Source organism: Apodemus sylvaticus, chromosome 13 (assembly GCF_947179515.1).
Source record: "Apodemus sylvaticus chromosome 13, mApoSyl1.1, whole genome shotgun sequence".
In the NCBI taxonomy this organism is placed as follows: domain Eukaryota; kingdom Metazoa; phylum Chordata; class Mammalia; order Rodentia; family Muridae; genus Apodemus; species Apodemus sylvaticus.
In genome coordinates, this window is record NC_067484.1 from 71807596 (window position 1) to 71824396 (window position 16801).

Below are 16801 nucleotides of genomic sequence, written 5' to 3' on the forward strand. Positions count from 1 at the left end.
AGGAATGGTAGGCATAGGCGTTTTGCCACACTCCTTGAGCCCCTAACTCCTGTTACATAGCTACAGCCACACCCCCCCCCCCCACATCCCTAGGGAGATCTGTGGCCATCAGTCACGTAGGCGCAGTACCCCAAGCCCTCCCACATATATATAAGGTATCCCCAAACTCTCAGACCAAGCCAATGGGAAGTACATGTTGTCAGACCCTGACTCATCCCAAAACCAGTACTTGTTACTAAGGGTTCCAAAGCAGGAACAGGAGTATAAGGGGAATTATTAAATAGGGGGCATAGACATCTACCAGGGTCAGTCATTCACAGAAATTCTTTGTCCCTTGAAAGCAACAGCTTTAGAAAAATCCTCAAATAGAAATGTATAGAGGATTGGAATTAAGGTTGTTATGGTGTGAACTGCATAGATGATTGCAGGGATTCGGATCCACCGGCAGCTTCCTTTGAAGAAGGCATATGCTGTAATGGGAAAGAAAGGCAGCTGGAACACAAGCTCACAAAGCAAGAAGGACTTGAACCACACTGGAGGTTCCTGCATCAGAGGGTCTTTGAACTCCTTAGAGTACAGCGGAAACAGGTTGCTGAACTCCTGCGGGTAGCGTTTGGGCAGCAGATCGGCCTGCAAGTCGATGAACAGCATAAGGGGGATGTGCGAGATGAAGTACAGATCCAACAGCCACTTGATGCAACCCCTGGCTGCCAGGGCCCCCTTGTTACCTCCTGTCAGTTAGGACACGACTGACACACCACACTAGAAGTCTGTGTCGACATCAGCATTCCTGCAGGAGGACCAATTGAGGACTGCCTGAGAGACCAAGGATTGCTAGTGCAAATAATGCCAGCCAATCAGGAACTGCTGTTTAGAAGAGATGCTTTCTTGGGACCAATGGGGGGAGTTGGTGAGGGTATTAAGGAGCACGCAGCAGTGCTCAGATGAGCTTGCTGTGCCCTTGACTCTGCCAAAGTCCTCCCCAACCCCCAAAGGCAGGTAGGGTTGGGCAGAGAGCTGCCCAGGACACAGGCAACACTACCTCAGAAATCACAATATAATTTTTTCATCGTTGAGCCAGGTGGATTTTCGCTGTGATGTAGCATCCTTGTAGAATGGCCTGTGAATGTTGCATATACAATGTAATGAACACATAGAATGAGAAGACATCCTTAAGGAGTGATGTCAACATTGTCTTCTGGGAGATTCTCTGGCCTCTCAGGGTAGCATTTTGTCACATCTTGTGGGCTAACTCTGGGCAGCATTGCTACAGCAGAGTTATGATTAGGATGTTGAAGTAGTTGAGAAGTACTGATGGCAATACTGGAAGGGGGCATGTTAAAAATTTACAATCTTATTTTAAGTTGAAACATTTTCTTTCTTCATTTCTTTCTATTTATTTTATTTTTTGTTTTTTGGGTTTTGGGTTTTTTGGGGGGGGGATTGGGTTTTTTATTTTTGTTTGTTTATTTTGTTTTTTGACTTGGCTTTTTTGAGACAGGGTTTCTCTGTATAGCCCTGGCTGTCCTGGAACTCACTCTGTAGACCAGGCTGGCCTCAAACTCAGAAATCCACCTGCCTCTGCCTCTCAGGCTGCTGGGATTACAGGTGTGTGCTACCACCTCCTGGCTGAAATATTTTCTTATATTCCAAATAGAATTGTCTGTAATTTTTGTTTCTTGGCATTAATGGAAGCAAACCTAATCAATATATTCAAATTGTACTTCAGGAAAAAAAATTAAGTGAGGGAAAAATATCTGTATATAGGGTTGTGTGATCTTCCTCTACGGAGTATCAAGTGGAATGATTATGACATTGTTGAGTTCTGATTTTATTTGAAATATTGGTGGGAAGGTGGGTTTTTTTTCCTATTTTCTTTTTTCATTTTTAAGGTCCAGATATATGTTAGAAAACTCAGAATAACTGTGGTCTAAGAGCAGATTAGTTTGTTCTCCTGTAAAAGCTGCTTGGAGCAGTTTTCATGGGCAAATGTCTTTGTCCCCATGCTGGTTCCTTCTTCACTGTTGATCTGACATTCTCAGAGTCTGTTCTATATTCAAGATGGCTGCCTAACCTCACAGCCTGCCCTACATCTAAGATGGCTGCCTAACCTCACAGCCTGCTCTACATCTAAGATGGCTGCCTAACCTCACAGCCTGCTCTACATCTAAGATGGCTGCCTAACCTCAGAGCCTGCTCTACATCTTAGATGACTTGCCTAACCTCACAGCCTGCTCTACATCTAAGATGGCTGCCTAACCTCACAGCCTGCTCTACATCTAAGATGGCTCCCTAACTTCCAGCCATCACTTCCAAATTCCAGTCCACATGAGGGGAACGCATGCCACCTATCTTCCCCTTAAGGACATTCTTTGGAGAACAACTGATATCACATTGACTGATATTTAATATTTATAGTGTCTGGGAAAAGTGTTGAATAATTAAATAAAATCTGCGTGACAAGAAATCAGGATTCACATTCTGAGGAAGAGAATAAAACCTAATGACAAGAGGCCACCTGTGCTGTAGTTTAGATACAGAGAGATCTGCCTTCTCTCTGTCTGGGAAAGTCATTAAGTGCGCTGATCATCATTACTGAGTGAAGGGATTAGACTTGCTGTTACAGATGAAGTATCTAACCACCATGTCCTTTCTACTGTGCTACTGGTGGGAAACCATTTATCAGCTGGTTGAGCTGTGATGTGTGAGTTCCTTTCGTCTGACTCTTTGGCTGCTCTCTCCTTTCACTGTTGAACCCCCCAGAATGATGCACACTAGAGGCCCCCTGTGCTTGTGAGGAAGTGCATTGCTCAGAGCCCTTAAAGGTTTTCTTCTGCTTGGAGTAACAGGGCCTCAAGCATGCCAGGTGGGTGTTCACCATGACGCTACACCCCAGCCCAGTGTCTTACACTTCTGATAACCATTTTAGAGTATAGAGCCCTAAATTAGTCCAAATATAACAACTTAAAAAGTTTATGTATTCTTTCATAGACAAATAAATAATGTATGTGTCTCTTGTGTCCGTGTTTATTAACATGTGTACATTGTCAGCATCAGCAAGGCCAATAACTGGAACTTGAAATGGAACCTACTTTGAGGTAGAAAAAGAGAACTGATTCCATAAAACTTCCCCTAGTCCAATAATAATAATATGGACAAGAGAGTCTTTAAAAAGGGTACATTGTGATTAAAAGTATGTATGTATTACTAGTAGGACAGTTAAGTAGAGCTAAGATTATCATAAACATAATTCCCTTTTTGTGTGAAGAAATTTAAAACCTATACTCTTAGCAATTTGGAGAGAGTACAATAAATTATTATGAACTACAATTATCATGTTGTACAGCTCTTGAATTCATTTTCATATTTAATTGAAACTTTGTATCCTTTGGTCAACAGCTGCCCTTAGAAGACATACTTGTGGGCTGTTTCTACAAATTGAATATTTTTAGATTTAACATTTGGGCAAGATCATGTGCCATTTGATTTTTCCACTCAGCACACTTTCAGGGTTCAAGCACACTGTTGTAATGACAGCATTCCCTCCTCTGAGGGGCTAAGTAGTATACTACTGTATACAAACACCACTTCTTCATCCATTCACCCATGGATAGATTTTTAATGTTGCTTCTGTATGCTGGCTGCAGTGGATAGTGCCACAGAGACTACAGAAGCTGAAATAGCTCTTTCATTACCCAGTACTGCAGTGGTTCTCAACCTTCCTAATGCTCAGACACAGTAACAGAGTTCTTCATGTTGTAAACCCTAACCATAAAATTATTTTCATTACCACTTCATAACTATAATTTTGCTGCTGTTATGAATTATAATGTAAATATCTGATATGTAGGATATCTGATGTGACCCCTGTAAGAGGATCACTCGATCCCCAATGGGTCATGACCCACAGGGTGAGCACCTCTGTAGTGGTGAGTCATATGACAGTTTCATGCTTAGCTCTTTTGAGGCACTTCCATACTGTTTTCCAAAGCAACTCTGCCAATTCACCTCCCATCAATAGCATGCAAGGCTTCATTTTCTTCACATCTTCTCTGATACTGTCTCTTCTTTTTTCTGTTGTTTGGTTTTTTAATAACAGCCTTATCTCGGTGTAGTCCAAATCTGCACTTCTCAGATGATCAACGACACTGCTTTCTCAGACACATGCCACTTGTATGAATAATTAATTAAAGATGTCCGTTCAAGAACTTAGGCCATTTACAAATTAATATTATTCATGCTCTTCTTGTTGAATTATTTGCATTCTTCATATATTTCAAGTAGTGACTGTCTTAGGGTTTTATTGCTGTGCTGAGACACCATCACTGAGATAACTCTTGGTCATGTTTAAATGTTTAAAGGCAACATTTATTTGGGGCAGGATTATAGAAGCTTAGTTCATTATCATTACGGTGGGAAGCATGGCACTATCCATGCAGACATGGTGCTGTAGCTGAGAGTTCTGTATCTTGATCCGAAGGCATCCAGGAGACTGAATGTTTCACAGTGGCGATAGCAAGAGCATTTAAAACCTCAAAGCAGGGCTGGAGAGATGGCTCAGTGGTTAAGAACACTGACTGCTCTTCCAAAGGTTCTGAGTTCAATTCCCAGCAACCACATGGTGCCTCACAACCATCTATAATAGGATCTGATGCCCTTTTCTGCATCGTCTGAAGACAACTATAATGTACTCATATAAATAAAACAAATAAATCTTAAAAAAAAAAAAAGAAGAAGACCGCAAAGCCCTTCTCCACAGTGACATACTTGTTCTAACAAGGCCACACCTCCTAATAGTGCCACTCCTTTTGGCCAAGCACTCAAATGCATCAATCTATGGGGGCCATATCTATTCAAGTCACCACAGGGGCCCTTTCCCAGATCATTTGAAGACATTGTCTCCTATGTTGTAGACTCTCTTTTCACGCAATTGTCTTAACCGTGCTGAAATGTTTAAGTTTGATACCACACATTTGCTTATTTTTGCTTTTCTTTTCTGTGCTTTTGGTTTTTTAGACAAACACACCATCTCCTATACTGATGTCTTAAAGCATCCGACTATACATTTTTCTATTAGTTTTGTGTCTTATGTGTAAATCTTTAAAACATTTTGAGTTGATTTTTTTCGTATATGGTGTTATACATGGTGCCGTTTCATTTTGCATGTGAGTGTTCATTTACTGGAGAGCTATGTTCTTTTCTTTTTATGTGTGTTTTGCACCTTTGCCAAAAAACAATTTGTCATAATAGAAGAATTTATTTTAGTTCCTCTATTTTTATCCCATTTTTTAAAATGTGTCTGTTTTTATGCCAGTACCATGCTGGTTTGATTACTGTAGTCTTGTATTTTGAAGGTAGGTATATAAGGAATTTGGTACAGAAGGAAATGTACTTCAACACAATAAAGGCCATCTATGAAAAGATAACAGCTAACTGATAATATGAAAAGTTGAAAATTTGTTTCTCTTGAATCAGGGACAAAACAAAGATATTTACTTATCTTTGCCTTTGCTATTTCACACAGCACTGAAAACCCTAGGCATAGCAGTAAGGCAAGAGAAAGAATCAGAGGTACAGATCACACCAGTCAGAACAAGTAAGATGCCCACCTGTCCTTGGAGCCCTCCCAAACCCTCCGTTCGGATCTCAAGAACCAAGTCAATGATACTCTTCCCACCCTACTGCCCACTCTGACCCTTACACAAGAGGATATCTGCTGCTTACCTTGTAGACTGTCCTTGGAGCCCTCCCAAACCCTCCTTTCGGATCTCAAGAACCAAGTCAATGATACTCTTCCCACCCTACTGCCCACTCTGACCCTTACACAAGAGGATATCTGCTGCTTACCTTGTAGACCATGCCAGTCTGAAGAACAAATCCAGGCCACATGTAGGCCAGAAAAACAGATATGAGAACTCAGACAAGGCTCATTGCTAGACCAGTGGCCATGACAGCCAGCAGAACTCTAGTCCCTAACTTGGGTAGAGACTCCCTGCTGGGCCAGAGATCGTAATAGTCACCAGAATCATGGATAGGTGCTAGGTTGCTCACCCATGAACTTTATTTCCTCTCTTAGTGCCCCCTCTCACTTATCCTCAATTACACTCCCCTCCTCATCACTGTGTCCTACCCCAAAACTCAAGCAGAGACCCTTGCTGGACCAAAGGCCAAGCTAGCTGCCAGAAGTCCAGCCCCCAACTCTGATAGAGACTCCCTGATAGACCAGAGGTCATACCAAAGCCACCAGAAATACAGACCACAAAGACCAGAATACCAAAGAAGAACCAGAAACCAAGGGACAAAACACCCATCTGACAAAGACAAACTCTCAAATCAACACCAAGACCTATAACAGCCCCAAACCAAGAGGCCAGCATAAGAACACTATCAACAACAGCCAGAGCAGGATGGCACCACCAGAGCCCATCTGTCCTACTGCAGCAAACCCTAAATATCCTAACACTGCTAAAGCACAAGCAAGAACCGCAAAAACAACCCTATGAAGATGTTAGAGGCCCTTGAAGAAACAAATAAAGCCCTTAAAGATATTTAAGATGCCTAAGTGGTTAAGACGACTTTTTCCAGAAGTCCTGAGTTCAATTCCCAGCAACCACGTGGTGGCTCACAATCATCTGTAATGGGATCTGATGCCCTCTTCTGGTGTGTATGAAGAGAGTAACAGTGTACCCACATGCAATGAATAAATAAATAAATCTTAAAAATAGAAGCACAGAAAAAAACCAAACAGGTAAAGGAAATTAATAAAACTGTTCAAGACCTGAAAATGGAAATAGAAGCAATAAATAAAACATAATCAGAGGGAATTTTGGAGATGGAAAATCTAATTAACTGAACAGGAACTATAGACACAAGCATCAGCAACAAAATACAAGAGATGCAAGAAAGAATCTCAGGCATTGAAGATAAGATAGAAAAAATAGAAACATCAATCCAAGAAAATTAAATCTAAAATTTTATTACATAGATCATCCAAGAAATCTGGAACACTACAAAAAGACACACCTAAGAATAATATAAATAGAAGAAGGATCGAAGGCCAAAGGCCCAGAAAATATTTTTAACAAAATTACAGAAAATGTTCCTGATCTAAAGAAAGGCCTATAAAGGTATTAGAAGCTTACAGAATACCAAATAGATTTGGCCAGGAAAAAAAGTCCCCTCTCCACATAATAATCAAAACACTAAACATACAGAACAAAGAAAATATATTAAAAGCTGCAAAAGAAGAAAGTCAGACAACATAAAAAGGGAGACCAATGAGAATTATATCCAACTTCTCAACAGAGACTCTAAAATCCAGAAGGGCTTGGAAAAATGTCTTGCAGACTCTAAGAACCCACAGATGTCGTCCCAGACTATCATACCCAGCAAAACTTTCAATCACTATAGATAGAGAAAACAAGATATTCCATGACAAAAATTTAAACAATATCTATCCACAAATCCATCTCTACAAAAGGTGGTAGAAGGAAAACTCCAACCCAAGAAGGTTAACTCTACGCATGAAAACAAAGAAAGTAGTCTCACACCAGCAAAACCAAAAGGAAAACCCATGCATGCATGTGTGCACACACATGTATGTATATACACACATACCACCGCTACTGCCACTACCCCCCACCATCATCACCCCCACCAACAGCAACAACAGCAAAATGACAGAAATTAATCAATAAGACAACTAAGGGAATCAAGAAATAATTGGAAAGAAAGAAGCCAAAGTATTGGTATTCACAGATGATATGATAGTAGGCATAAGTGACCCCCCCAAAAAAAGATAATTCTACCAGAGAATTCTTACAGCTGAATTCAAGATTAATTAAAAAAAAAAAAACAGTAGCCTTTCTATATACAAATTAAAAACAGGATGAGAAAGAAATAAGGGAAACAACACCTTTCATAATAGCCACAAATAATATAAAATGTCTTGGATGTATCTTTAATCAAGCAAGTGAAAGACTTGTATGACAATAACTTCAAGTCTTTGAAGAAGGAAATTGAAGAAGATATCATGCCGTGGTGGCCCAGTAAAGTTTATAAAATTGATATTTTACAGACAGAGGCGAAAAAAGAAATGTCTCCTCGGAATAACGGAACTCTCTGTAAATTTAGAAGCAGAAATCTCACCTGGCAATTTGCTATATTCTCTTACTTCCTAGCTATTTAAGATGGGCCTGTAGTTCTCAAGTAGCAGTTTGCCCTGACTTCCTCCTTTTCTCTCTTCTAGGGGATTCCTGTGGCCTGGCTGATAATCCAGTCTTTGAAGTCAATTCACTAACTGCCAAACTCCCTTTAAAGAATTGCAATGCGTTACCTCATAGTTGTTTACATAATTACAACCTTCCAACCACATGCAGGTTTTCATGGCTGTGGGTATGTGTATGAGGATGACTCTGGCACTCTGGTACTGAAAGCATTGATTAAGTCAGGAAGTTTTGTTTTACAAGATAGAAGGCTAAATGTTAGATAAGGATTTCTCACAAGAACTTGTTAAGACCCAGGGAGTATAAGAAACTTCAAACTCTTTGAAGGTTTACTGTAAACTATGAGTGACTCTGTATTCTAATCAAGAAGTTTGATGACATCTGTAATTTGATCTTCTGTATCTGTTACTTGAGAAATTTTGTACCTGATTGATTTTGCATTCCTTGTACCAAATGGCTATGATAATTGTGCCTGCCTCACTGGCTACATTTTTTGAAATGGTAATACCAACTCTTCCTGTATAAAAATCCTTGCCTTAGAGCTCCAAAAATACATTCAGATTCAAACCTCCACTGTGTGTGTGTGTGTGTGTGTGTGTGTGTGTGTGTGTGTGTGTGGTTCTTTCTGTCTGTCATCTCAGCCGGACCGGTGCCTTCCTGGACCAGAGAATCCTAGTTATCCCGCAGCAGACCCACGGTCAGTAACAATATCAGAAGATGAAAAGATTTCCCATGCTCATGGATTAGTAGGATTTAACATAGTAAAAATGGTCACCCTACCACAAGCAATCTATAAATTCAATTAAATCCCCTTCAAAATTCTAACATAGTTCTTTACAGATCTTGAAAGAACAATACTCCACTTCAGATGAAACAAAAAACAAAAAAAACACAGGATAGCAAATTAATCCTGATCAATAAAAAACACTTTTGGAGGTATTATAATACTTGACCTCAAGCTGTACTACAGAGCAATAGTAGTAACAACTACATGGTATATTTATGAATAGACAGGCTGACCAATGGAATCAAAGACCCAGGAGTAAATCCACACACCTATAGACACTTGATTTTTTGATAAAGAAACCAGAAATAAACAAGGGAAAAAGAAAACATGTTCAACAAATGGTGCTGGTGTAACTGGATATCTGCATGGTGCTGGTGTAACTGCATATCTGTATGTAGAAGAATGCAAAAATATCTATCATCCTGCACAAAACTCAAGTCCAAGTGGATCAAAAGTTTCAACATAAAACCGGATACACAGGAGACAACTTCCTGAACAGAACATCAGGCACACATGCACTAAGATCAACAATTAATAAACTGGACCTTATCAAAGCTTCTACAAGGCAAAGGACACTGTCAACAGGACAAAATAACTGCCTACAGGCAGGGAAAAGATTCTCACCAACCCCACATCCAACAGAAGGCTGATATCTAAAGTCTATAAAGAACTCAAGAAACTAGACATCAACAAGCCAAATAATCCTGTACAGAGCCATATTGGAGTCAAGCCACAAGGTAGGAACTTGACATTGGCTAAGGACAATTCCTGGCTTTGGGCAGGAATCTGACGTTAGGGCATAATAGGGAAGTAGGTTACAGCAGGAATTTTTATCCTAGGGTGGAGAAGCTCAGAGTGAAGGTTAAGTTAATTGTTCCTCCAGGTCTATGAATTCCTGAATTAAGCAGGTGACCCACCCAGCTGTCTGAGCAGTAGAGCCAAGGACCACCAGAAGACTTTCCCAGAACTCAGCCGGGAGTCTGGGGGAGGGGCTTGCCCAAACTGTTAAAAGGCCTGACCTCAATTAAATTGGGGCCTCGATCAGTAAACTATCATCCTGGCCTCGTTCTTTTCGCCCCTTCTCCATCTATCCCTCAGCTTCTGTTCCAGCAACCCAGTTCGTAGTAGCTGCAGGCAGCTACAGAATACAACATAATCCCTTAAAATATGGGATATAAATCTAAATAGAGAATTCTCAACAGAGGAATCTCAAATGACCCAGAAACACTGGTGTAGCTGTCAGAATGGCTAAGATACAAACAGCTCATGATGGTGAGGATGCAGAACAAGATGAACACTCTTCCATTGCTGCTAGGAGTACAAACTAGCACAGGTACAGACAGTTTGGAAATCAATATGGTGATTTCTTAGAAAATTAAGAACCGAGCCAGCTATATCCTTCCTGGGCATATGCCTGAAGGACGCTCCATCCAAAACAAGGACATTTGCTCAACTATGTTCATAGCAGCTTTATTCATAATAGCCCAAAACAGGAAACAACCTAGATGTCCTTCAGTCAACATTATTTATCAAAATGGATAAAGAAAATGTGATACATTTCCACATTAACTCAGTTGTTAAAAAAATTACTTCATGAGGTTGGGGATTTAGCTTAGTGACAGAGTGATTGCTTGGTAAGCACAAGCCCTGGGTTCTGTTCTCAACTCTGGAATAAAAAAAAAAAATACATCATGCAATTTTCAAGCAAATGAATGGAATTAGGAAAAAAAAAATCACCCTGAGCGAGTTTACCAAGACCCAGCAAGACAAACATGGTATGTACTCACTTATAAGTGGATATAAAGTAAAGGATAATCATGCTACAATCCATAGGCTGAGAAAAGAGGGCACAGTGGGGGACACAAGGATCCCCCTGAGAAGGGGGAACAGAACAGAGTTCACAGGTGGACTGGGAATGAGTAGGGATGGGACCAGGAAGGGTCAAGTCAGGAGATGGGGGGAGAGAGAGTACTGAGGGGGTAGTAACTAGACTTGGGGGGCATTTTGCAGTCGAGGTAGAAACCTAGTGCAATGGAAACTCCCTGGAATCCAAGAGGGTAACCCTAGTGAAGTCTCCTAGTGATGGGCGATACAGAGCCTGAGCCAGTCAAGACCTCCAGTGGAGGCATTAGGACCTTTACCCAGCCACAAAACCTTTGACCTACAATTTGTTCTGCATGCAAGATATGCTGTGGGAAAGGAGATGCCAAACTTCTGGGGACAGCCAACTGATGACTGATCCAAACTGAGGCCTAATGCCATGCGAGAGAAACTACTCCTGTCACTGCTAGAGGGCCAGGAACCACAGGCTAGATAACTCAGAGACCTAGGATAGAAGTGAGCATGACTGGCAGAACAGCGAAGGCCAGTGGAATGATTCCTAGTGATATTCTGCTCTACTTGCAGACCAGAGTCTTGCAGAGACATCATCTGATAGGGTTCATGCAGTAACTGATAGGAGCAGATGCAGAGGCCCACAGGCAAATAGTAGGCAGAGCTCAGGGAATCCACAGAGGAGGGAGGACGATGGTGGGAACCAGAGCGGTCAAAGACACCGCAATAAAACTCACACAGTCAGCTAACCAAGGCTCATGGGAGCTCACAGAAACTGAATGGACCATCAGGGAGCTAATATGGGTCTGACCTAATCTCTCTGCATATATGTTATGATTGTGTGGCTTAGTGTTCATGTGGGACTCCTAACAGTGGAAGTGGGGTGTCTCTGACTCTTTTGCCTGCTTTTGGGACCCTTTTCTTCCTACTGGACCTTGTCCAACCTTGATATGATTATTCTTTTTCAACATAGTTGTCTATACAGGGTCTTTTGTGCTTTATCTTATCTATTTCTGTGAAGAATATCCTTGGAATTTTTACAGGATTGCCACAGAGTTTGTACATTGTGGTTCATGCCTGGCTTTATTGTAACTTGTTATGCCATGTTTGGTCGATATCCCTGGGAGGCCTGCTGCTTTCTGAAGGGAAATGGAGGAGGAATGAATCTGGGAGGGGGGGCACTGGGAGGAGAGGAGGGAAGGGAGACTACTGATAGGGTCTAATATATGAGAGAAGAATAAATAAAAAAATATAAGAGAAAGAAATTAAAGGCAACCAAATGAAAAGGAAAATGTTCAATCGTCCTTGATTGCAATCAACATGATCTGATGTAGAGAAAACCCCAATGAACCCAAACAAAGCTGTTAGAAATGATTAATAAATCTAGTGAGGTTTTAGGGTGTAATACCAACTCTCAAAGCCCAGAAGCTATTTCATATACTAGCTGTGAAATATCAAAATACATGAACAAAAAATGTACCAAAAACATAAAAACTGAGCACATAAATCTCACTTACAATAGCAACCAAAACCCAAAAATAAAAGCAAACAAAACTTAGGAAGAAGTTTAACCTAAAAGATGAAGGGCCTACAGATAGAGAACTAGAAAACACACTGAGGGCTAAGGACACAGCTCAGAGGTGCAGTGCCGGGCTATAAAATAAAGCATATAAAATAGAAGTGGATGAAATAATAAGACAGACAAACGGAGAGACATTCCATCTTGGCGAATTAGAAAATTAATATTGCTAATATTCCTGCACTATACAAAACAATGTACAAACTCATGGAAATCCTGTAAAAATTCCAGCGATATTCTTCACAGAAATAGATAAGATAAAGCACAAAAGACTCAGTATAGACAACCATGTTGGAAAAGAATAATCTTGGTGTCTCTCCTACCCTCACCACTCTCTCTCTCTCTCTCTCTCTCTCTCTCTCTCTCTCTCTCTCTCTCTCTCTCACACACACACACACACACACACACACACACAAACAAAAAGTTCAAACACGAACAAGGTGAAGGTAACTGGTGCTAGGCACTTACGTTGGCTTTGACTAGGAGGTGATTGTGTCTCATCCTGTTGGTGGGAGCTCAACTTCACCAGTCTCATGATTGGCTAATAAGCAAAAAGAATAAAAAGGAGGAGGAGGAGGGGGAGGGGGAGGGGGAGGGGGAGGAGGAGGAGGAGGAGGAGGAGGAGGAGGAGGAGGAGGAGGAGTGGAATTTGATGATGTCCCTGAAGTCTCAGGCATTTGAATACTTGGTGCTTAAGTTGTGGTCATCCTTTGGGACACTTAAGAGGCATGGCCTTAGAAGACATGCCACTGGAGGTGGTTTCTGAGGGCTTAATGATGTCATTGCTAGTTCATTTTCTCAGCTTCCTGCCTGTAGTTCAAGATATGAACCTTCTGCTTCTACTCCAGCTACCACAAGTGCTGCTTGCTGACACGCTGATCTGAGTTAGAACCGAGTATAATAACGTATATGTATAAAAATGCCATAATAATATCTATTACTTTATATGCTAACAAATTCACTTTTTAAAAAAGAACAAAATTAATTCAGAGAGTATTTGTCAAGTACTACCTATTTGGAGTCTCTATATTTTCTACCTGAGGTCAATGGCCCTCTTTCCTCAGCCCTGCCTGCCCTGGGGCATACAACCCACCTATGCAGACAATTCAAGCTGTGCAGACAGTCCTGATGCGCAGGACGGTGGCATCTGGTGACGGGGACCAAAGTGTCTGCTTATTTCCCTTGGGAGGCATAAAGCTCCCAAATCTAAAGATGGCTATTTCCTCACAGATTCTCTGAGGGATTTGTCCTATTTTCCTTCCTGCCTTACTTAACATCTCCATAAGAGAAAAAAGTGTACCCCTCCCTCCCCCAAAAAAGAAACCCAGCTAAATAAGCCCACAACCATTCTGTGTATGGAACTTGGGCATGATTTAGAAACACAAAAAAACACCAGTTGTTTATTCTAGATCAAGCAGACAGATTGTCATGCCTGCGGCCTTGTATGTAAAAAGCTCTTTGGAAGTTAAATCTGTTTTGTAATAGCAAGTGTTTTTATCTTTTCCAACCCTGCAGTCAGGCTGGGACAGGAGAATCTGCAGATAAATTACCTCTCACTGCACTCTGGAGACTGCTGTTGAGGACTTGGCGGAAGAGGCTATTTGGCGGATTCTTAAAAGAGGGCAGAAAAAGAAAATGGACAGAGCCCTTCCTGAGCCCACAGCCATTTAGGTCGGAGTGAAGTGGAGCTTACATTCAGACCTTAGACGTCCTTTTTTGAGCTAGGATTCAAATAGATTTGTAAGAATTGTAGTGACGATTTTTAAAAAACCCAAATTAGTGGGAAAATGTCCATTTCTCACTGAACAGCATTTGGGAAGGCAGGAGGCTTACAGCGTGACTCTGCTTTGTACAGCTTGAAGGCACAAGGCGGCCCGCGGCCCAGCCGAGGTTTTGTGTTCCTGGCCTTTATAGTCTCTCTGCTGCCGGACTACCAGCTCATTAGTATTTAAATCAGCTCATAAATATTTCCTGGAAATTCGCAATTGCTTAAGCCTCACCCCAATTCATCTTGTTCTCTTTAGTCTTCCTCACGCCTTTCTTTCATAGGCTGATGCATTGTGGGAAGGTGGATCTGGTGACATATTAATCTTACCGGCGTGTGGTGATGGAAAAGGGAGGAAGTTCTGTTGAGGATGGAGACAGAGCTACGGAACGGATGTGGAAGGAAATTTTACTCCATTTCCTTTGTACAAATATAATTATCTAATGATGGACCATGAAAGTCTGCATAAAATAAAATCAGCTCGAAAAGCCAGAGTCAAGGCAAATCGACCTGAATGAATGTTTCTTTCATGGCTTTTTTTTTTTTTTTTTTTGAAAGCTCTGAAAAGGGGAAACAGTTCGCTGGGGGCAGGTCCTGGATGCTCCCACTGGAGAGATGGTTCCGTGGGTACAACACAGCTTCTGTTCGGCATGAGAGCTGTAATTCTAATCATCAAATAATGAGACAGAGAGGGACCATTTCCATTGGGTGCTCGGTACGGTTCTTAGCATTCTGCCAGGGTTCAGCTGTGCAGTGCACAGCTACGGTCTGGAAGGCGCCGGGCAATTAGGATGTCCACGAAAGATTTGTCTTTCGATTATGCTCGGTTTATTCACACAGACGTTCCTTATAATATCACGCCAATATAAAGTTAAATAGACATTTCACCAAGCGGGGATCAGTGGTTTGGGCCGAAATGCTGATGCAGGGATCCACTGGGTAATTTTCTTTGTTAAGAATGCTCTGGAAGCTTGCTGGCCCAGCCCACATCCATGAAGTCCTTCAGCTGTGGCTGGCTGCCGGGATGACACTGATGGAGACCCAGGAGGTTCTTGAGAGGGTTGACCCGTGGCTAGTGCTGACCCTGACGCGCTTAGCGGACCTGGGTGGGTCCAGCAACAGTGCTGGAAATTCAAGGCTCGCTGAGCCCCGCCCTCCCCACCCCCCAGGGTCACACACAGAGTCTCAAGTCCTCCCGCGCACGGGCATCATGGGTGTCAACACAGAGGCTGGAGTCTCGCAGGTCAGTGCTAGAGACCACTGCCAAAGTTCTAATTTTTGTGTCATTTCCTTGGGAGGTCGCTTTACACTGTGAGGGCTCACAGCTTGGAGCTGATTCACTAGCTTTTCTCCTTGGAATTAGTTCATTAACACATCAAGGCCTACGTTCCTATCTGAGCTGCACCGTGGCTGGCGGCTCAGGGCTTTGCCTTCTGAGGCCTGGCTCTAGCTCTTTCTCTCTGTCTCTGTTAGTACAAAGACCTGTGAGACCTGTGACTTCATATAAACGACAATTAGCACAGTGCGACTATAGGCCCGTTGCCAAGGCAACAGCCGCCATATACCCAGAATTCAATGGCCCACCACCTTTACCTGTGATTTCCGTCATCACCCGTATATAATTGGGTAGCGTTTCTCCTCTCTCTCTCTCTCTCTTTTCTTTTCCTTTTTTCTTCCCGCCCTCTACACCTTTCCCCATCTTAAATAAAGCCCCACGTGGAACTGTTTGGCCTGGTGTGATCTCATTGCAGCCTGCATCTCCGCCGCGGGCAAACAGGTGACCTGCGGCGTGCAGGCAGATGAACTGCGTGGAAAACCCAACAGTCTCTGTCCTCTCTCTCCTGTACTTTTTTCTTCACCCCCCTTTTCTTCTTTTATTAGAAATAGATGTTTTTCCTCACATAATGTATCCTGATCAAGTTTTCCCCTCCTTCTCCCAGTTTCACCCCACCTTCCCTCCCATCTGAATCTACCCCCTTTCTGTCTCTCATTAGAAAACAAACAGGTTTCTAAGGAATAATTATAAAAATAAAATATATTAAGATGAAACAAAAACTATCACATTGTGGTAGGACAAGACAGAAGGATAAGAGCCCCAGAGAGGCACAAGAATCGAGGCCCCCTTGTTCACACACTCAGGCATCCGCACCATAAGAGGGCGCTGTGACGTCCATGCAGAAGCCGTGGTGCATCCCTGCGCAGGCCCTGGGCATGCGCTCTCTGTGAGTTCACGAGCGTTGCTCATGCTGATCAGAGGGTATTGCTTTCTCAGTGCCCTGCATGCCCCTGACTCTCACACTCTTTCTGCCTCCTCTTCCACGGGGTTCCTGAGTCCTGAGGGAAGGGATTTGATAAAGCCCTCTCTCCCCTCTCCATTCTGGAGTGAGAGTCTCCAAAGTCTCTCACTCTCTGTGTGTCTGCCTACGAGTCTCTGCTCCTTTGCCATCGGCTGCAGGAGGAAGCTTCTCTGATAATAAGATCCTGGCCTATGAGTATAGCAGGATACTGTTAGTGTTGTGATCATAAAAAGAGCTGTGGGAATATGTTCTGCGGCAGTGTGGGGGAAGGGGGTGCCTCAGCGGGCCCATGCCGAGGCATCCCTTCCCCCTGAG

At 42.4% G+C, this 16801-nt stretch overlaps 1 pseudogene; it reads right to left on the bottom strand.

Annotated features, from left to right (window-relative positions):
- Positions 1-235: 235 nt before the first annotated feature.
- Positions 236-16381, bottom strand: LOC127663662 (sigma intracellular receptor 2-like; annotated as a pseudogene).
- Positions 16382-16801: the final 420 nt, after the last annotated feature.